General features: G+C 42.9%; 1 protein-coding gene across 2 annotated transcripts in view; it reads right to left on the bottom strand.

Annotated features, from left to right (window-relative positions):
• Positions 1-23,243, bottom strand: part of elp4 (elongator acetyltransferase complex subunit 4) — a 64,585-nt gene that overhangs the window by 13,694 nt on the left and 27,648 nt on the right. The gene's annotated exons all lie outside the window — the stretch shown is intronic.

The raw sequence follows: 23,243 nt of genomic DNA, 5'->3' as shown, positions 1-23,243 counted from the left end.
GGTGTGTAATTAGCGTGCAATTATGTTCTATGAAGTACAATAAAAAAAGTAAGGGTAAGCACAGAGACGGTTACAGAGGGCGGTTGAGTTGAAAAGAATAACAAAATTGGAAAGCGTTCCAAATGTGACTATCAGCTTCTTCATTCTCCCCAATGTCGAGTTAGGCGTTTCGCTGGGAAATGGGCGGCCTGCCAGATTGGGGCCAAGTCAGAGTTGTCAGGGGATTACAGTTCTGCCTTGCTCACTGCAGGGGGTGCGGAGTGGGCCTCAATTACCCTGGAGCGGCGTGTTTGATTTGGCCCGGCACTTTTGGGGACAGACCAAAAGCTGAATAATGCACCATTAGCAACTCAAAATCCTGCCCTAAAATGAGTCCACTTATGCATCACATACAGTAATTGTGTGTCTATCAAAGGCTGGCAGGTCTACACCAATTACCCTGATAACAACAAAACAATCTATGCATAATATTATCTGCCGAACACCTGTGGGTATAGCCTCAAACATCCAGCTTAAAAACTTCTACATCTCATTCAAAGTCTGTTATCAACACACTGCGGTGAAATGAAGTGTCAACTTTAGAGTGCTAAAACATGAAAATGCAAAGTTGCTCTGAGATAATATGGGGAAAAAAAAGTGTGATGGTAGAACTGTTTATGTTTGTATTTACAAATATGGGACATGGCAGAAAGAGAGAGAGAGAGAGAGAGAGAGAGAGAGAGAGAGAGAGAGAGAGAGAGAGAGAGAGAGAGAGAGAGAGAGATCCCCGTACTCTGGCTACAGTCGGTGCTGTGCAATTGAATTTCACAGGATATGAGGCAGCAAATGGCATGTAAAGGCTGAAGCGTCAGACGGTCGCTGCCACACGGGCCAGACAGATAAGGGAGGTGTAAGTGAAATCATTAGGTAACTCTGCAGGACATCAGGGGCAGTTTGAGGTTGGCAGGGGGCTACGAGAGCCAGAGGTCCTCCTTGAGCTCCATTGAACACCCACTCAGCCTGATATACATGCACTTACAAACACACAGGGAAAATCACTTATACAAACACAAGCCGCAAGACAAACAAGGACTCGAGACAGAGACAGGCCAACAACCAAGCGCTGTTTTTCCCCTCTCCACCCACATATACAAGCACATGAACACACACAAGGATATGTACTCATGCACGCACATTCACACACACACACACACACACACACACACACACACACACACACACTTCAAACTGCAGACGCCTCATTGAGGTATCAGCCCCAGCGATTGTGTTTGTCCACCTGGGTATGAAAGAGCCATTCTGGCCTGTGTGGAGGAAACAGCAGTGTGGTACAGCTCAAGCCGGAGCCCAGCTAGGCTACGTCTGTCTCAGGCTCTCAGGGAGGGGAGCAGCCAAGTGTGGATGCACCTCATTACCTCACTCATCCACACACCAATTACCCCTAAATAAATACACCCAGCCCACAGGCAGCAACAATGACATCCAGCCTGAAAGGGAAGAAAGGACGCCGTTCAGAAAGCATTTGCACGCACAGAAAAGTGCTGTTGGATAATGATGGAAAAAAAAGTACAGAGAAAAGAAGCAAAAAGAAGGACATGCAGGGGGCTCCGAGTCTTTTAAAGAGCTCAAAGACGAGCCGGAGAAAGAGAAAGAATGAAACAAACACCGAGCAAGCGGAGTGAAGTGATTCAGAAAATGATAATTTCTTGCTAAATTTCACCCAACACATCCGCAAATGATTGTTGTGGCGGGGGAGGGGCAAAGTTTAATTGTTTTAATGCATGCAGCCATGAGATAGCTCTGCCACGGACTAAAATGGGGATCGCTGTAGAGCCGACACATATTTGCATGTAAGACGGACCGCTTGGGGGGGTAACGGTAATGTCCGAAGGCCAAAGAACAGTGGCTAAAAGGAGACTGAACTTGCAGCCAAAGAGCTTGATCCCCGGAAAGTCAGACAAAATATGGCAGCTGGCACAAAATGTGACAAGGAACACTCCAAAGGAATACTTTCTGGCCCGCTCGAAATATGAGAAAACATTTTAAGCTGTTAGCAGTGAAGAATCTCTGTTACTGGAGAGAGAAGGTGAGCGAAGGATGCAGAAAAGGTGTGTGGCAGAGAAAAGAAGACAGATGTGTTTTCAGGGAAGGGGGGCACAAACGAGGAGAGGAAGCCAAGAGTTCCTTCATGCTCCCTCCCTCTCTCCCTCTCTCCCACCTCCCTCCATGTGGGATCTTTCTGCATGAGTGACTCTGTCATACCTGGGGGACACAATGGTCTCTCTCTCTCTCTCTTCCTCTGTCTGTCTCTCTCTCCCCCTGTTCCTTCCTACCTCTCCTCTTGTATGTCTGTGTGCTGTGACTGTGGTGAGCAAAGCCTGCTTGGTTGTGTGGCACAAGAGCCTGAGGACTAAAGGAGGAAGTGACGGGCTGTATGAAATATTGTCATCATTAATAATATCTTTAAAAGATTCAAATGTATAAAAGTCTAAAATGCAATCAAGGAGCAACTTGTACAATAAAGCCAGGTTCATGCCTGCTGTAGTGTCCCCGGCGTGAGCCAAAAATGACATAATCACATATTGTGCGTAACGCGTGGTCGTGCACCTCTGCACAATTGTTGTAACTATAGGCGCCTGCTGCGCACGTGGGGCTTTTCAGACATGACTGCCACAATAAGATGAAAGCAAATAACTTAAATTAAGAAGTAAAATAATTAAGTAGAAAGACGGACAATTCATATTTAAATGCTTTAAAATCATAGACTGTATAAAAGAAGTGAACGTAGTCACTGCGATGTCCCCATTGGTTTGTTGACTGCCGTTTTGAAGCCTCAAGTTCGGCATTTTGGCCGTCGCCATGTTGCTTTTTTGCAACCAGAAGTGACACAAGAGGATGGAGCTAAGTACAACTGAATGCTGAAAAAGACATTCTTAGGCAACCAAAAAGGATTTAATTAACTTTCATGAATTGAAAACACACCGTGAAAGGGACAAAAGACAAAAACACGGACAACTCCCAGACTGGACAACGCCGTGGTGGCGACCTGTCAATCACAAGCTAGCCCCGCCCTAAAGCATCCCCTGCTTTATGGTCTATTTGACTCTAAATGGGACCATCATTTACTAACTGAACATCATGCTGTATTGAAGAAGACTTGAAACTAGTGATTGAGACCATAAACTCATGTTTACAATGTTTACTGAGGTAATAAATCAAGTGAGAAATAGGTAGGTAGGTAGGTAAGTCATTTTCTCATCGACTTTTATACAATCAGACTTCTTTTTGCAACCGGAGGAGTCGCCCCCTGCTGGCTGTTAGAAAGAATGCAAGTTTAAGGCACTTCCTCATTGGCTTCACTTCTCAGACCCGGAGGTAGCCCACTATTTAAAAGCAAGAGACCTTAGAAATCTAAATTTGAGTAAATATTTTGCCAGACAAATCAAATGTTTACAGGATATTAAACCTTTCAACCTTTGTTTCATTATAATACTTGACTCCTTTCTTTACAGGGATTGTATGAAGGTGATTCCATGAATATGAGATCTGAGTTTACAGTTAATTACAATTCCTTGTTTGATTTACGGCGTTTTGCCGGTCACACTCGTTGACTTCTTGCTTCTTCACAGAATATTTTGTTTGTGTGCCCTCTGCCGTTGTCGAAGAATACGCCAACGAACAATGCACTTGTGCGTGCTTGTAGCTTGCGCGCCAACTATGGAGGCTCGTGCCACGTTGCGAGTATAAACAAAGCTTAAGTGAACCACTTTTCTCATGGCACCCAAAGGCAAAACAGATGATTCACTTCCTCCTCTGACACCTGAAGTTACCTCAGGTGATGGGTGGGACTGTAAGTCCCTCAGGGTGGTGTGTACGGAGGGTGCATCAGGATTAATGTAAGGTGCTTTCCAGTCACCAGTATGTACAAGCCCATCCCAAACTTGAAAATAACCCACATCACCGGGGCCAACCGGTTCACCTGACCACAGGCAGATTCCTGGTTAGAGGAAACAATGTCGAAACATGTCGTTTTTCCATGCTGTTGATTTGGTGTGAGAAACAGAAGGTGATGGATAGAATTGGAAGTGAAAGGAGCAGGTTTATTAGGATTCCTTCCTGATGGAGAGACAATTAAGGGAGGACACGCCGAGCACGGCTGGTGCCACAGGTGGGTGGAGTAGTGTTGACATGCGGTGGCAGCATAGTCAGGATTCCTGATGTATAGCTTAACCCTCAGCTGGAATAAGACTGCGTGAGAATCCCAGGCTCTGCCACACAAACACAAACTAGCCTTTAACTAACCACTGTGCCTTTTACACAGGTTCAGCTAGCATGACCTGCAGCATGGACCTAAAAATAGGAGGGTCCCTTCACCCTTCCTCCCTTCTTCCTCCCTGCTTGACGTGGCCTGGAGGTTCCTCCTGGGAGCTCCAGTGTTTTTAATTTCCTGCACCCTGCAACACCTACACATGCTGTTGTCAAACCCTGCAGCACCCTTCACACACACTGTTATACTGTGAACACATCATTGTCTTTAAGGTTATTTTTTCCTGTTTTTATTTGATTAAGGCACACACACATTTCAATATATCAGCACTAACACTTTCTCAGAAAGCGTGTGAAAAATGGAGAAAGTGCCCGCATCTGAACCTCCTTCGTAGAAAGGTTTGCGTGACCTGAGAGATTTCACACGCTACCTGTGCCTGAGAGGAATGTACAGGAGATACGGCGCTATCCTCGAGTACACACCCCGAGATGTCTGATGTTCGGTTCAATCCACAAACGTTTGGTTGTGTTCATCAAAATATGTCCTGTGGGCATGATCTGGCAGGCCAACAAGTTCTGTCTTTAACCAAAGACATGCAAATGATTTTGGTTTGTATTATAAAAACAGGTACTGACACTTTCAGTACCACTCCGTGTCTGAGAAAAAAAACCATTAGACTAATGTGTTGTCGTGGTGGCTTCGCGACAGGGTCACTGGAGGGGTCACTTCCACCAACACGGCACAGGTTACAGATACAAAGAAATTATTTATTAATAAAAAACTATTTAAGGTGGAATGTGCCTATAACTTTCATATTGCCATACTTGATTTTTTTGTTTTGTAAAATTAAATCTAAATTATATATAGTTAAATATAAACTTTCACTCACTGAAGGATTTTTTTTCGGTATGTTGTGTAAACTCTTCATCTCTTGGCTACAATGTTTAGCCTGTGACACCTTACCACCACGACTTGCAATAATGCACATATAATAGGATTCTTATACATTTGTATTTTATTAGGGCACTTTGCCAAAGCAGAGGACTCCGAAGCAAAAAAGGTCAAACTAGTTCAACTTTTGCCAAGACACAGTGCAACATAATCTATCAATAATGTGCAAGGAAACATTCTAGTTAACTTATTCTGTAACGCAAATGGTGTGATTCTACTTTTTGCTTTGCAATTCCTGAGACGGAGGATAAAACGAGTGCCACTGTGATAACGTTCCTCGGGACACTGATACCTGAAGAAGGACACCTTGACCAAGGCAGCCTTTTGTTTCTTCAGTTTGTAAATCTGATACAGATTTGTGGCAATGTGACCTCAGTCTAAAAAAATCCCATCTCAAGCTGTACAAGTTCTGCTATACATATGACTTTTACATCACTGGTGGTGCTAATCAGGAAAGATGGGAGACATCTCTGCAGAAAGGCATTATTGAAGTGTTTGTTCCCTTCTGCTTCCATGCAAATTATGTTTTGTTTGCTTCTGTGTGAGCGTTCCAGGTGTGACATTTTTTTATTGTTCTTTTGTACATGCTGATCAGTTCAGGAGCATGACCTGTTGAGACAGGTATTGGCAAAGCTCGTGGTGTGAAAACAGGATTAGTATGCTGCCTGAAGTCTTAAGTGTTCAAACTGTCAGAATGAATTTAAATAAAACATCCTATATAAAGACTTACTATACTAATATCTTACTTCTTTCTTCGCCCAATGAGTAGGGGGATGTTTAGAACTACTGCTATGTGGAAAATATGCGCATAAAAAAGGCAACTTTAAAAGTTTTAAAAGCACCTATAAGTACTTGCAATGCACAGTTAGATAAACTGCATGTCATCCATCCACTAAAGAGAACCCCTCTGAATAAGACTGAAACATTACTGAGTTTATCATATACAGGGCTGTGGTAGGCACAATATCACATAACTTAAACAAGACTGTAACATTTGAGTGGGGAGATTTTTGTATGGTGTCAATTTAAAAGTTATTGGGTCTCAATGTGCCATATCACAATGTAATCTAACAATCCCACACGATGGTACAATCTCAGAATTAGCAGGACGAAAACGAGGCATCCCAGTTATATGGGCCATATACGTTGGCAAACACACTTACTTCATCTGCCAAATCCCTAAATTAACACCTTTTTGGTGAGAAAGCTCTATTTGGAGCACGTCACACAAACACCACAGCTGGCATTCAAGGGTAAAATTAATTACTTCAGATACATGTGCTTCCTCTCAAAGTGGCAGACTTATTTGCATTGAGGAACATTCAGCAGAAGTAATCGATGCACACACAAAATACGGCCACCCAATGACCCCGGCCCCGTCTCAAAGTCCCTCCCCGTTCCCGAAGCCCTGGCGGCTCATCCATGCATGGAGGAACAAACACAGGTAGCGCGAGCAAATCAGACCGCAACAAAACACAGAAACATGAATGGGAAGCATTACAATGACGGGCTGGATGCAGGACAATGGGCCCGGCATTAAACAAACGGCAAATCCCAGGATGGTGCTGCGGGAGTATGATACAGATTACAGGCACCTAGTCCCTGCCTGGGGAACAGGGGAGAAGGAGAAAAAAGGACACAATATTGCAATCTGACAGCTGACGTCTTCATATAAATGTATGAATTTACATTCCAATTAGAGGAAATTTACATCTTAATCACAGCGAGCCGTGTGTCGGTCCCTCGGTTAGTGTGTTGCTACGGTAATGAGGTGGGATGCTGCTGTGCTCTCTCATCCAGACAGTGATCTGTCAGCAGACGACACCTCCCTGTTATGAGGGAGCTGCACCCTTAAATGCAACCGCCATCACAATCCGGTAATATCTGTTGAAATCTGTCTTAAATACCAACAAGGTGTGAGCTGCCACCCGGGGATAATATGCCAAATATGGAGTTTGAAAAACATCAAACATATCTTAAATACAGTGCACTGAACCAGGAGTGTCTTTAACTGTCACTCAAGTGACAAGCTTTCACTACTCGATGGCGTTCCATTTCTAATTTCCATACTAATAATGGGTGTATTATCTTTAATGGTTTGACTTTGTTTTATGGCATTTGAAATGGATGGTGAAGCCGTCTGTGGAATTACTCAAACATATCATGTCGTCTGATCACATGCTGCTCTGGCGCTAACAAAGGCAAAGTGAATGGGTGAGATGGAAGGATTGGGAATGGATCATCAATATCCTTCTGGTCATCATTTACATCGATGTACATCACAGCATCCAAGCTCAACGTCAAGGAAAGCACACAAGGGGGTCGGTAAGAGGGCGTGTGTATACTTGTGGGGAGAGAAGAAAGGCAGAGAGGAAACAGTAAAAGTCTGCTGAAAGAAGAAGTTCGCAAAGTCTATTTGAGGACACTTGTTATGGTTTAGTTCAATTAGCAGACAAGAGCTGCTGGTTTGAGGTTTTGGAAGTGAAACCACACAGGCAAGCTTAAAGCCTGGGCAGGGTTCCTTTTATAAGATCACAACGGGGGAAAAAAAGAGTATATGTCACAATGACATCAATTTTAATGAGTCCAGAAAAGGGACCATTCCAAACTTCAGCATTGAAACTTTGCTGAAACAACTTCCATCCAGTGAAATCATTCACTTGTAGGGCAGCACTGATTGCTGACAATGCAATCAGGAGGAGCAGATTAGCTACCACCACATAGGAGGGCACATAAATCAGTTTAACACAGTCCTTTGCCATCTTCACGCTTGACTTTAATACAGGGATGTGCGAACAAAAAAATTGGAGGTAAATGAGGCATGGCTTCTTTATCACCTACCCTCGTAGCCAATCAGGCCTCTCCCGTCAGAGACACTGCTCTAATGGCTGATATCTGTGGAAGCAGCCTATTACTGGATACTGCCTGTAATTAAGACAAGTCAGATTACACCAGGCCAGTGCCTCCTCTCTGATATGTAGGCTGCCATTAAGGCCAGAAGTGGTGATGCACTTGTTCACAGAAAAGATAGAAAGCTCATGTGTTTTTAAAAAATGTTGCGTGTCCAAAGTAGGTGTCGGATGCGTCCCCAAACGTCACATGGGGTGATATGTGGGGCGTGGCTGGGATTCCACTTTAGCCTGCAGGGTGTTTGGAGACGATGCCAGGAAGCTGCACATACGCACACACACACACCCCTTGGCACTTATCTCACATACTCTAACCTTGCAGATTGATTCCCACAGCAGTGCTGCTGTGTCTGTGCACTTCTGTCCGACAATCCAAATGAGCGTGCCTATCTTTTTTTTGGAAGAGGGGGGTGGGGGCAAATAAGGTTCAGTAATCGAGTTTAGCTTGAGCGTTCACCACGATTACAACATCTTAAAACAGGCTCCAGCTTATAAGATGCCAAGCTGACTTTGTGTCTGGTAGCAAATGAGGTGAAAAAGGGTGAATGTGAAGGCTGTTAAGTTGGAATAAAGGCTCGGGATGTAGAGAGAGCAACACTCTTAAAAAGCTCACTATGATTAAAAAAAGAGGAGAAGAGGGAGGGAGCGTCCGACAAAAGAAACAGAGTGGGGGGGGAGGGAAGGGGGGGAGAAAGAGGGAGTGAGTTTGAGATGGGGAAAGCACTTCTTTCCGTACACGGAGTGACCTTGCTAACACTCTGCCTACTCTAATATTCACCACTACACATGCTTTTGTGTGCTTTTCCTCGCCCGTCTAAGCACGCAAACCCTACTCTCAATACACACACTACCCATTATACAATTTCACTAGCCGGTTATCCAAGACTTGCACAAGCATTAACACTCAAACACCGAGACGTGTCATCTATTGAGGGGTGCAAGAAATGCGGTGTAGTGATTTAATTATAATTTTGTGCATTACATCTCCCGTCTCCTTGCAAGACTTCTGTTGATGCAGAAAGCTCAAACGATGACTTCTGAATGTCAGTGTTTTTAAGGATGTGCGTCAAAGGAGGCTGTTAACTTTCACATCCTATGAGGAATATCTGGAGAGGGACGTTCATTGGGATCTTTCCTCTTGATGAGGTAAGCAGGTTATTTCTGATGAGTAAATGAAGTCACTCAAGAAGTGAAATCTTTGATATCTGCAACAGAGATATAAAATATTCCCATTGTACCCTTCAACGAAACACACAAACTGCATTTTTTCAAACTTTTTTTGAACTTAGCATTAAAGCAGCAGTGGGTAGAAATTTAGCAAATATGATTCAAAAAAGTGATTTTTATAAAATGGTCACTATATCTTGACAGTAGAGCAAAAGACAGGTAATCTGAAAAATATAATGTGCCTCTGTGTCCTCCAGTGCTCTTAATGGCATCTGCAAGATTTCACAGACCGGAGGGAATCAACCAATCAGAGCCGAGCTGGAGTCTGCAGTCCAGCTGCCGTCTATGAGCTCGCTGTCAATCACTCGTGAACTCCAATCAAACTAGGCAGCGCTGATCAAGTATGAATTAATATTCTGTTACTGTAATGCCTATTTCTCGCCTCAAATGTTTTCAGAAACATCTTGTAGTGTACTGTTTAGCCGTAAAATGAGAAAGTTTGTGACCTGGTAGCCATGTTGAGATCCGTTGAGGAAATACCAAGCACCGCCCACCAGCTGGAGCACAGCCAATAGGAACACTCACTCTCTGAAATGACCTGTGAGTCTCCCGTCACGAGTTCGTTTTTTTAAAGCCTGAGAACAGAGCCATGAGGAGGAGCAGAAGTCTAGTTTTCTCTCAGAACACTTGAATTACAATATGCTGAAAGGTTATTATGGAGTTTTTGTACAAACTTTTGTACAATTATCTTACTTTTTGTCAAACAATGTTTAGGAGACTTAAAACAAAACTAATGTTATAAAATTGCATGTAAGGATACACTGTCAGGATTAAATGCATGCTAAACACAGGCACACACATATTCATGCTGCACACACACACGTATTCACGGTGGGTGATGAAGCAAGCGTACATGACGTCCCCATACAAACAGTCTGTGTAAGTGAGCGTACAACATCAGGCCATCAGATCACTTCCCTCTCCAAACATGAAGCCTTTAATAGATGTGAAACTCCAGGCACTGGATCTTTTCACACCACTGAGTCGCAACTCACACAGAAGAGCAGGAGGGAGAGGATGACGGAGTAAAAAAAGTAAAACAATGAAAGAGACTCCGTACTGTGCCGATACATTTATGATGAGGGGGGATCAAGCAGAAATATACCTGATTTGATTAGATTCATTCAAATCGTTCTAGACTTCACAGAAAATATACTTGTCTGAGAGGAAAAAAAAAGAAGAAGATTCGTAAGAATCCTCAGACTAACATATGGAGTAACCTTTGTGGCCTTCCGGGACTTGGGGGGGTGGCGGTGGGGTTACACGGGGGGGTCTAACGCTCCGAGGACCGTAGGCACGCTAGGGAGAGGTGAGCTGTCACCACCCATTACGATCACTGCCTGAGCTCAGAAAGGGGGAGGGGTAGGAGGAGAGTAGGCAAAAAAAGAAAAAGAAAATACTGGTTCCTCGCTAACCGCCATCTAGAGCCATCCCCGGGCCTCAGAACCCTCAGTCTACAACTGCCTCCTGGGAAACACTTGCACGCAAGTCCTCCTCATCCCTAGCTAGCGGTGGGGCATAAAGGGAGGGGTTTCTGTGTGTAGAGTTGGGCTGTGTAAGCAGAATGTATGGCTTTTGCGTAACAAAAGGACAACTGTGCATGTTTTCTTACTTGCTTCAGAGTGAGGGAATATACTGATATGCAGTTTGGTTGGGTTAAGAAAAGGACATGATGCAGAGAGAGAGAGAGAGAGAGTTTCAGGGCAAACCTTGTTGTTATTAAAGTTTAAAATGAGGGCAAAGAAAGGCAGGACGTATCTCAGGGGCTCAATGTGATAAGACTCCCAGTAGAACTGCTTTTGATAATCAATAACTGACAGAATCTGTATACTTCAAAAGGACTGCAAAGTACTTTTCAAAACGATGTACAGGATGGTAATGAAACTGCGTAAAAAAATAATACTGGCACATAAGCCTGAGCACAGCAGGGAGACATGTTTTAGCTTATTATGTGACACATAACATGGTGCAATATTATATGCCGGTGGATAAGAAGCTTGCCACAGATTTGACCTTTTGCTGCCTTTTGTGTGAGTTTGGGCGAGCGCTGCTTAGGAGCATTCTGTTCCCCAGATCCCACTCCTAACACCCCTGTCACTCATCATCACTCATCATTGTTAGGGACAAAAGGAAAGTTTGGTTAAGCCACACACTGGAGTATTCTCCCACCCAGCGCCTCCCCCACCTTCACACATTCACGTATGTGTGTTACACACACACACACACTGACAAATGCACAAAGAAAATTGTTCTATTTTTGCCACATAAACACAAGACTACTGCCTCAAACGTGCACCTTAATTCATAAGTGGGGTCGCAAACATTTTCGATTAAGGCGCCACCACCTTGCCCTCTAACTTGCCTTTTGAAGTGCAGGCTTGTCCTTCAAATGGCCCTCGGACTCATCTGCTGAGTGTAATTAAAGTCTATTCAGGCCTCTATGTGTGTCCTAACTATCCTCCATCATCTGGCCGGGCCTTTCAATAGCCACCTGTGAACTGAAGGACAGGGACACTTGCCCTCATAAAATTCATGAGCGCCGCTACATTCAGCGGCCGGCCAACTCCTCTCAATGGCCGACACCACTTTAAACAACTCTGTGCTGACTGTTGGGTGAATCCTTTTTAAATACAACCATATTCACAGTAGCAGGGGTTAAGTAGCTCCCGTGATTAGCTGAAACAAATGCCTTTATGGTGTGCCTGGAGATAAAGAGAAAGAAAGAGGATCAAGACACCCAATTTGTTTTCGTCTCTCATTGAGGGATTGCTGACAGAGAAAGCATTTAGATAAAAAGGCTAAGCGTCCAACTGGTCTGGCATCTCTAAGCCTACTATTTTGTGTGATGCAAACAAATGAATGAAGAAAGCAAGCACACATATTCTGTTGTGAAGAGTCTAGAAATGATGGACTCCTCCCAATAAGGCTGTCTTCTCATGTGGATAGGCTTTTAGTCGCACGGTGTGGTAAAAAACGTAAAAAACAAGCTTTTAAAAGTGTTGACATTTGATTGTCGACTTTCACAGACGTGACTGAGTACTTTCATACAGCAGTATTGTTAAGGAGACATTTTTCTGCTGCCTCCAGCTCTATCTGTGACCACACATTTGGTACATGTTAATATAGCCAACTGCACTGCAAGGGTTGTAGACGACAAATCTGTGTGTTTATGATTTTAACTGATATAAAATGTAATAAAATGGTAATTTTAAATCCAGCAGGAATGATCAATGATTTTTTGACCGAATAAATATTTTATACAACATAAAAGATGTGCCAATAATAAGTGATCTCAGAAAATGGCAGACACATCAAAAGAGTATCTGGTTATATCTATATAAAAACAAAAAGTAATCCTCTCGTTACCAAATGACGGTAAAATGCACAAACTGTTTTTCTGCCAAACTATTAAAGAATAAGATACTTAACTGATTAAGAAACACATATTTAGTAAAACAATCAGACAATTAGTGTTCACAGCATCACATTAGATACATTATTTGTGTTTTCAAATGTGTTCACATCACAGAGGTATAACATACGTAAACACTGAGCAGACACACAGAGAAATACATACACACACTCCTCCTCCTGACCCCCCCAGGACACCGAGCAGTGAGAGTGTGGGAAAGTTATTTTTAGGACCCAAGCAGAGAGCCTTCCTGAGTTGGATGCTCCTGCTCCGGATCAACATTCCACCTTTGAACCAGTCCGACCATGGAGCTGTTTGTGCCCATGATGGCAATTTTAACTTTTAACTCTGTGGACCAACAGCAGTGAGGGGGATGTTGATTTAAAATTACACCGGCCAAAACAGGACAACCTCTGCCTTTCGCCACCATTTATTCAAGTCTCAACAATGCAATGTATCCTCATAAAATGGTATCTATGATATCTTAAAGAAAATATTTCTCATTTTTTGTGCGTTTTCCTACGAATGTCCAGCAGCATGTGACAAATGTCCAGCGACACGGGACACATGTGTCAATTTTCGTTCGTTACATGTATACAGTCTTTTCAAAATAAACTTCCGTCTTCACAGGAAACAACTGGGCTAGGTTTAGACAACAAAATTACTTAGTTAACTCCGGAAGTTGCGTAACGGAAGTACGGACGTTACGTGACAAATATATCAACGTTGACTTCTGGTTTCACACGGGATACAAACACCGGTCTCCTGGCACAAAGTCCGGTGTTTTTTGACCCACCCATCCACCGCGACCTCCTCCCTACGTGGCGCTTGACGCTCTTTATACTTCCTGGTTCACCATTACGTGGATTACGTACAAACTGATTACGTGGGTTCTCTACAAATTACAGTGCATTACTTTTCGTAGGAATAGCTACGAACGGTGTATGAGAACAGCCTGAATAATACTGTTAACAGTGTTTCAGTGCAATTTTAGATTGAGATTGTTTAGAGCGCTGAACGTCTGGATTATTGAACACTGAGAGTTTGGACTTTTTAATACCAACATGTAGCTTTTTGATTGCAAATACACATCCTATTCTGTATATATGTATATATATATATATTATAAATATATATAAATATATATATATATATTATAAATATATATATATATTTATATATATTGGTTGCTGCATCATATGTTTACTAGTTTCTATTAAGTCAAGTATTCGTGTACATGACCAAAAGAAAACGATTTATGCTCGACGTTGAGGAAAAACACTAGATGTTTTGCACAGGATTCACAGTGAACACATTTACCACTCTTACAAATAAACAAATTGTTTTTTTAAGACTTGCACAAAAGTACATGGACCTAAGGCAAAATTAGGAGATAACAATAAAATGATTCAGAAGCCAAGGATACAGTGAAGACCCAGTTTATAAGCACCAGGGGGCCTATGGTTCCTCAGTCACTACCATTATGCTAATGGCGAGCCCTTTCTTAACACACTTACACATACCCTATAGTACCACAAGACCCCATGGATGTAGGGTGGCATGCAAGTTACAGCCTCTTCCCCTTTTCTGTCTCTAATGGGAGCTGAAGACAACTGGGGCTACTTTAATCAGGTCTGAGTCCAATGTGGCCGGTCTAGTCTGATGGGGGCTGAGTGGTGCATGGACCATGTTAAGGGTTCACTGCTCACTGATGCAACAGCTTCACTTCCAGGACGAGTTCAGGCAGACCACACTCTTACTCAGTCTGGCAGGAGGAGCACATATGCCCTGTTTTGTTTTCCTTTAATACTCCACGTTTGCAAGAAACGTTACGGCATTGTGTTGATATAGTATAGAGGGCAGCACATTTGGCAAAGTCCCAGATATTCTCTTACTGCGCTTTGACTCGACTACAGCAAACACAACTGCTACTACTTTTCCTCCCTAGGCGTTGGACAATAATAAAAAAAACTCATTGGGGGCTGTTTCAGCCCTGTGTCCTTGTAATGATTTTTTAACCATGACCTTGTCGAGACAAGCACATCCTCTAATCCCAGGCAACGCGTTCTCATCCCAACTCGTCACATACTGACGCTTTGTCAGACCCCTCTGCGTCACTTTTCAGTTGCAGTAAACACATGCTTAATGCTGTGAAGTAAACAAAAACACTTGCTTAGGATTAGGCCACAGAACCACTTAGTTAGGTGTAGGAAAAAACAACATGGTTGGGCTTAAAATTACTATGTTTTTACAATGAAAATGTGGACATTTTGAACATAGGACACGAACGAACAGGTGATTGTAAAGTGAAAGTGAAACGTAACGCATGGAACACGAACAGTGGTCTCCTGGATCAAAGCCTCCCGCCTACCCTGTGTGTCTCCTTCGTTCTTTAAACTACTTCACCACAACACTTCTCCTTTGCATTTACTGTTGCCGTGGATGGGTTTGCATTGTAGCCAATGGAACGATGGATGCGTCTCATACATCCGTCAAAGGGTGCCTTGTTTGGCGGTATCAAATGCTGACGGTCATCAGTTCAAAGCGTCGGTATTTGACGCTCTGGGAATGAGAACGGGCTAGCCCAGGATACCTTGAGTGCATATTAGATCGCCTATGCCACTGTAGGGAGTCAAATTTGAATTGCTAGCCATAAAACTGAGTGGATTCTTTATGAGATTTGGCATTAGTGAAATGGGTTTGGTTTTCTCAATTAACAGATTTAACAAAGATCAGTATTTAAGAAGTTCATGCACTTGTGCAGCAAACCTGAATCACTTGCAGGTCTCATCACGCAGGTACCACAACAAACAAACCCAAAAGACATGAACATGTTTGCACCCCCCACACACCCAAGACTCAGCACAGAGACCTTACAAGCTGGGCCTTTTCAAACTCACATGCACATTTGCAGAATAGATAAAATCCCTGTTAAATAATAAATGCAAATCTGATGTATGTTGTGAATATTGTTCGGCTGAGGGGTCCGATCGCGTGCCACTGACTGGCCTACACCGGGCTCTCTCTCTCTCTCTTTCTCATACACGCACAAAACATAAGCACACCTCATTCCAAATTGCGACAGAGGCTGGTGTGCACCAAGGGAGGAAGCATAAATTATTCAATTGGAATATTATTCCAAAAGGTCCATTCCCATCTGATCCTGATTCCTAAGGCAGGCGTAGGAATCACAGGCAGATGTATGAAGAACCTAAGGATATTTTGCATGCTTCTAATAGGTTCAGGACATCCAGTAAGCCTATTGTTTGTATTTAGTTTACTCAGTCTGCGAGTAGACATTGTGATCCGTTAATGGAAGTAAATATTAAATGACCCAGTTCAGTTCTTTTCTCCATATGAGTTCTTTTCAGCATTGGCTTTTCTCTGATCTTTAGTACCAAGCATTATTTGAGACATGGGGAAGCAGATATACGACCAGGCATGGAACACAAACAAACATATAAGCAAATACACAAACAAGCCCCGAGGACCGGGTCTCTGTCTAACTCATTCTGCATTCTACAATTCTTTCTTTCCCTCCCTTTTTATTTCTCTCTCAATAAGACGGTTTGGTGCCTCTGAGGAAAAGCCCTCATTTTAATTAGACCTGACCTGAGAATCACTTAACTGCTCCTCTCCGCTTATGCCTCCCCCCCCTCCTCTCCAAGCCTTCGCTCTGTTCCTCACATAGGTCCATTAACACCCTTCCCTCGGCACCCACAGGCTTCAACGGGGAGCAGACACAGGCGTTGTCTTAAAGACGTTTTGAGGACATGCCAAGAAACATTAACCTACTCTATACACCTCCCTCGGACTCTTTCAGTTTGGTTTCCTCTTCTCCTTAAGTCTTCTTCTACTCAGCACTGTCATCCTCTTCATCGCCCTTTTCTGCTCCCTCTTTGCTTCCACTCAGCTTAAAAATATACTCAGCTGGCTGATTTCAAGTTCATGTCATGTGGGATGGGAGGTCATTGGATAACTTGTATGATTGCAGAATTGGTCGTGTGAGGGTTAAAAACGCAGTTCATAGTCAATCTAGCACTATATCTATTAAATTAGCATTTAAATACCATTAACGGCAGACTGTGGCTGACATGACAGGGGCTGCGTTGTTTCAGGTATCAGTGAGATGATGACATACAATTGACCCTTCGCTAAGTCCCGCCCCACGAACTCAGACTGTCCAATTATAGCGCAGCATTGGGCAGCTCCGACCAGGGTCCGACAACTATACGGCTCTGCTCCGTAGACTCTCATGCAATCGGTTCAGATTTTCTTCATTTTCAGGCTGGCTTTGTGGACTCGAGCTAGTCATGGTTAAACGTTGTGCCTGGGGCACAATTAATAGTGATACGTTGCCCGGAGAGGTTGGAAGGAGGTGCACGTTTTTTAAAACGTTAAGTTTCTATGTAAAAACCTGTGGAGCTAACATTAACAGGATGCGTTAGCATTATTAACTAGTGTTAGCACTATGCTACGCAAGCTTCTGAAGGTATACTGAATGTATACACATGCTGCTTTTGCATTTTAATCATTACAAGTTAACAGTGAATAAAGACCTACCCGGCTTTACAGGAACAGTGTTACGTCTTAATTTCATTGTCTTCTGTTTCAACCGCCAGGTGATGTGGTGGCTCACTATAACACTGTGATCTGTAGGCTTTAGCTTCTATCTTTATCTCTATCTCTTTATCTTTTTAACCTGTTTTTGCTGCTGAATTAGTTTGACATCCTGATATATCCTCCAAACACATAGTGTAGACCCTTCTGTCTGCCTCTCTCTGAAATCACTTTTTTCCGTTTTTCAAAAAACTAGATCATATTTATGCAAGGAGTGCTGTTAGTGACAGTGTGGGGGCGGGGCTTAGCAAAGGATCAATTCAGGAAGTCCAATTTGAGTAAAAGACGAGTTTAAAGAACTATCAGATGCCAAAACACTGCACAGAAGTTTATAACACTCTGAGACAGTTCTTTATCAACTCACGGTGGCAATTATTTTGCCTTTCATTGTGGCGATTGCGAAATAAATAGTAGGACTACAGTGTTCATGTTTTAAAGTAATCTGCCAAGAATGTGTGCTCGCATGTATATGATTGGCCAATGCAGCACCTTAACGGATGACGTAGTGCTGCATTTCTGCAATAGTTGAGCAAGATTCAACTTTTTGCCGGAGGCTTTCCGAAATATCTGAGTTCCTCCGTTTATAATTCTGACATGGATGTTGATGTGAACTGTATTCAGAAGTCAGAAACTGTGAATTACAATAACCTATATTAATCAATGTGGCGTAAGCGAGATTTTGGGTATGAATCGGGCCCTGGACATCCATCACGTGTCATCCTCCTCACTCCCATCTTTGTTTTACTGATTCTCTCCAATGATGACTTTAAAATTACTACATAAAATACAAAAAACATGAACACAAAAACTGAAAGGTCCCAAGACTACAAAGTTTACCTTAAAGCCAGACAGACTACTTAGCCATCCAAGTGACAGGGCTAGGTCAGTGACACCTCGAAATAGTCGGGGAGAAGACTAATTTGACACAAATCCCGTCTTATACTGTATTTGACCCTGTGACCTGCCTCTGGCACCCCCAGTACCCCACAGGCACATTGCCTGTCAGTTTAAAGGGTCAAACAAAGGTGAGGAGAATGTAATTGCGTGCCATCTGCATTCTTCAGAGCTTCATCCTCAAAGCATCTTTGCATTGCGAAAGTGGTGACGGAAGCCTGTGTCGGCTTAATATGAGTGAGTGAGAAAACTTTCACACGCATTGCGTGTCACCTATGTTCATGCGTTTCTCGATAAGTATGTGCTTGTGCCGAACATCTCTATGTGTGTGGGAGTAAGCAATGTTTGTGTACGTATGTATGAATGAGTATGTGTTAAACCTGTCTAGACACCTAACACTCCCCTACCTGCTCAGACAGGGCCATGGGTTAATTATGGCTTCAGGCGTTATGGCTAATAACTGCTTATCAACCGCTGTTTGAACTCTTGGAAACGTCAACCGTTGTTGCGGTAACCTTATCTCAGAACCAACAGAACCTTCATGATGGTGCTGAGTGTGGGGCAGGGCAATTAATGTAGGCTACTAAAACCAAATCAAATTAGAAAAAAATAGTTAATAACACAAAAGCATGTCCTTATTGACAAAACCTGTACTTTGTGTGCTGGCAAACAAGTACTTTTTCGCATTCCTGAGGCGCAATAGGTGATAGAAGTGTGAGTCAAACAGCAGTTAGGAAATTAGTTACCAGCGTGACTCCGTGCACTGTTGGGGTGGCATGTATCTGCCTGACTCAACTGGTGAGAAGCTAACGCTGTCAATCACCTGTCATTCACCACCACCACAACACAAATTAATTCCGATAGATGAGGCTGGATCCGCTGCATTTAAAATATGAAAAAGGAGTCAAAAGTTGAAAGTAGTGCATGGAGAAGTGATCTATCACTACCAGGATAGAAAGACTGTGAGCACAAAACTTGGTAAGAGAATGCTGTATTACGTTGCCCCAGGCAGAGGAGTCCTGTAGTTCGAGTAAATGAGGTGATTAGCAGGGATGGTGTGAGCTGTCACACATCAGACACTGGGCTTACAATCCAATCACCATCTCATGTGTCAATCACTGGCCCACCGAGGCAGTTGACTAACAGGTCAAACACAGTATACAATGAGACACGTAGTCACGGCACAACGGTAGTACCGCACGCAAAGTTATAACACAGGTACACTGATATAATCCAACCGCAGAGCCAACATGTACTCATACCTTCGTGACACCTCCATTGAAGGTGATATGCAAATGAATGAAAGACAATCACAGTTCCAGAGAACCCAACACAAGAACATTACAACAAGAACATTACAGCATGTTACAATGTGTGTTTTGATTGATTTGATGCTTGACTGGTGATACAATACAATGATGTGTGGGAAATTCCCACACAATTAAAAATGTATCACGGCCAAGGATTGTGATCGACACTTCATATTACGTATGCTCTTGTGTCAACAATCGCAGCCATTTTAGACATTTTGAAAACTCCTCTGGATATCAGTCTGTGAGGGCAATACAAGAGTATGGTTACCATTCAACAAAAAAAACTCCAATAAAGCTCCTTAAACAAGGAAGGCAGACAAAGCTTGGTCTTTACAACGTGCTGCTGGGATATATGACACAGTATCCAGGCCCCACAGAGCTACAGGGATGCTCTGGGCCTCTGCCCCCTGGCCTGCCCAATACAGAGGCCTAATTAAAAGACCATTGAGGATAACCACCTTGACTTTTACGGACCATATAAATCTATACTGGAGTGGCCTATTCAGGGGGTCAGAGAAAGGAGGGGGGAGCGCGCCAATGCAGGCAGGAGAAAGGGTTAGAGGGATGGTGAAGGCTGGCAGAAAATGAGAAGGGGTTGACCGTTGGATGCGGAGAAGGTTTGGGGGGTGGGCATTCCTCTCCTCCCCCTCACCTCCTGCCTGAGACAATAGGACTCACTAAGAGGCAAGGACCAGAGGGTGTGATAAGGTAATGATAATGTAATGAGGACCAATCATGAGCCTGAGCTAAGAGGAGGGCCCCTTAATTTGTCTCTAGAGTGGTGGCTCAGTGACAGATTGATTGCCCTGAGTGAGAGTGATGATGTGACACATGCAAAATGAATGCGTCTCTGACAGGAAGAGAAAGAGAAAGAGGATAAGAAATCATAAATCAAAAATGAATGAAAAAAATGGAAAGGCCATACAATACTGTGCTGTGTACATGCACTATACTCTGCTACTGGCGGAGCAAACATAGCTACCCACATTGACAGTTCATACAAACAGGGAATTGAGCAGCATAGCCAACAAGTTGAGGAGAGCAGGTATGTGATCTGTGAGTGACCTGTATCAAACTGGGTGGAAAATGTGAAACGGCGCCACGTGCGGACTGTCTCAACCCTGGGATTTTCCGATGCATATTTGAAACAATGTGTGAGGGCGACTCAAAGCTCCGGAGGCATTATGATGATCTGCCAGTTTTCAAAGGGGACCTCTAGCACGATTCAGAACGAGCCGTTGAACTGCCTGCACCAGGTGCACAGGGAGGAAGTTGCTAGGTAAGTGGATGAAATGATTGATGTGTCATGCAAATCTCAGCTGATACATACTGACAAACAATACAGTGAGAGAACGTTTTTTAGAGATTGCGGAAGTTAGGATAAAACAAGCTGTGGGCCTGTCTAACACCATCAAATGTGCACTGGAGACACTAACGTTAGGGGACATATGATGGTCGATGGTGCCGCCATGGTGAGCGGGGAATGTCCGCAGCATACAGACCTTAATGAAGGAAATCTATCCAAATTGCCATTTTGTGCACCAGCTCAATCTCACTTTGCAGCAGCTGTGCTCTGCCAGGGGTGTTGAGGGTGTTTTTATCGGACCTAACCGCCTTCGCCACCTTCTTCTCAGGGGTCTCCAAAACAAGCTGCAGACCTCGCAGAGGCAACACAAAGGCCATTAGCTGTCGTTGATGCAGCTGGAGTGAGCAGTGCTCTTGTTTAGTTCAAAGTGAATGTATAAGACGGCAAATTGAAAGATTAGCCACTTCAACCCATGGTGGAGCAGATGAAACGGGTAGAAGAGTCAGTCACCAATACAGCACCAGTTACAAATGAGGCATGCAACATCATCATCTCACAGGCAGAGCAGTGATGTTCAGAGAGTGACCACCTTATCACTACTAAACTATTTGACAGCTCTTTGTTATTTTTGAGCAGCTACAGGATTTTATCACCGTAGTCACTGAAAAGTTCGCTCAGCATGGAATGTATTTGTAATCTGATTATATCATGTTACTTTTCTAATGCTTATGGTGGCTTGGGGTGAAACTCACTGCTGCTGAACTGTTTAATCCTGTGAAGAGTGACTGATATCAGACCATTAAATGTGCATTATCGCTTGCTATAGGCATCATAAATGTGGGTCAGTCGTGGCCAATTACGCCTACTACGTTATATAAGTGAAGCAAAGTTTAAAAGCAGCACGTAAAACTACATGAAATGTTACAATCTGAACACAAACAAAACTACTTCTTTAGGTTTAGGCAACAAAACCACTTAGTTAAGTTAAGGGATGAACATCTCATTTTAGCTTAACTACATACTGTATATATATTCTACTTATAACTTCCTTTCAAAAGCGGAAGTCAAACTTAACGCTTGTGAACACAAAGACAACTACACGTTGCTGGTTTCACATGGGATGTGAACCCCTGTCTCCTGCCCCTGGGTGAAAGACCTACAGTATATTTTGTGTACCATGATTAGCACCGCTGCTAAATAAAAATCTCCCCAAATGCAATAAACTCGCTATCTCTACTTTAAGCAGCAGGAGTAGGGGCCGAGCGAGGAGTATCGATCAAACACCCCGAGAAATTTCGAAGGCTACGCTGCCGGTCTTGCTTCCTATCTATTACAACAAAGTTCAGTGAAGACATAGAGACAACAGATTATGGCGTGTATTGGGGGTGGTCCCGGGGGAAAAACATAAGTAGTAAATATCGGATCAAATTCACGGTTTATTAATGTATGTAACGTTAAGTTTACGCCTAGATGCTTTGGGTTTTTACTAGTTTTGTTATGATTTAGTAAGTAAAACTGAACCTGTTTTAATGTGGCAACAACTAATAGTGTTTGCTACTTAAGCAATTAACTAAAATTAGGGACATCAATAATCTCCGCCAATTTCATATAATAATAATAACTGTCAATAATGTCGAAACTTTCTACACATATCCATTAAATATCTAACAGAAATTCAAATATATTTCAACTTGTGTATTTATTTTAGGATGAATATGTGAATGTCATTTTTGGCTAATGTTGACAGACCTACATAGCACAATTGTATTCGCAAAATTTGATCTCTGTACACTTAGCTTGTTAGTCAAATTATATATTTTTGAATTTCCAGATGAGTTTGGTAAACTGGTTGGTAAGAAAAAGAAAGGCTGATGGTTGTCATGATGAAGTTGAGGTTAGTTGGATAAAATGAAGGAGGAGTATTTTGTCTCCTGTATGTGAAATTGAAAATGCCTAGCAGGGGTTATTTGATTTCATTCTTGTGAAGTACTTTACTCCATGTATTCTATTATTAGACAGGATGACAGGTATTACAGGTGAGACAGTAAAGTATGGAAAGAGAGGTGAGAGGAGGACAGGAGAGAGGAGGAGAGGCAAGAAGTCTTGAAGCATTTGTTTAAACATCTACAACTGTACAAATGTGTCTACTTCTACTACTACTTCTTGTGTCAGCAGACACACTAAATATCTTCTGGTGGCGCAAAAAAAACAACCAAACTCATGCACTTCAGCAATGCTCTTGGAAAAAATCCTAGGGAAAACACTGCCTTCAGCGTGCAAGCAGTGTTTTTATGACTATCACATTGCCTCATTTTATCTACAGTAGTCCTGCAGTGTCTTGTAGTCA

This window comes from Sebastes fasciatus, chromosome 2 (genome assembly GCF_043250625.1).
Source record: "Sebastes fasciatus isolate fSebFas1 chromosome 2, fSebFas1.pri, whole genome shotgun sequence".
Taxonomy (NCBI): Eukaryota; Metazoa; Chordata; class Actinopteri; order Perciformes; family Sebastidae; genus Sebastes; species Sebastes fasciatus.
The sequence above is the reverse complement of the archived record's forward strand: the minus strand, read 5'-3'. Positions and strand labels throughout refer to the sequence as shown.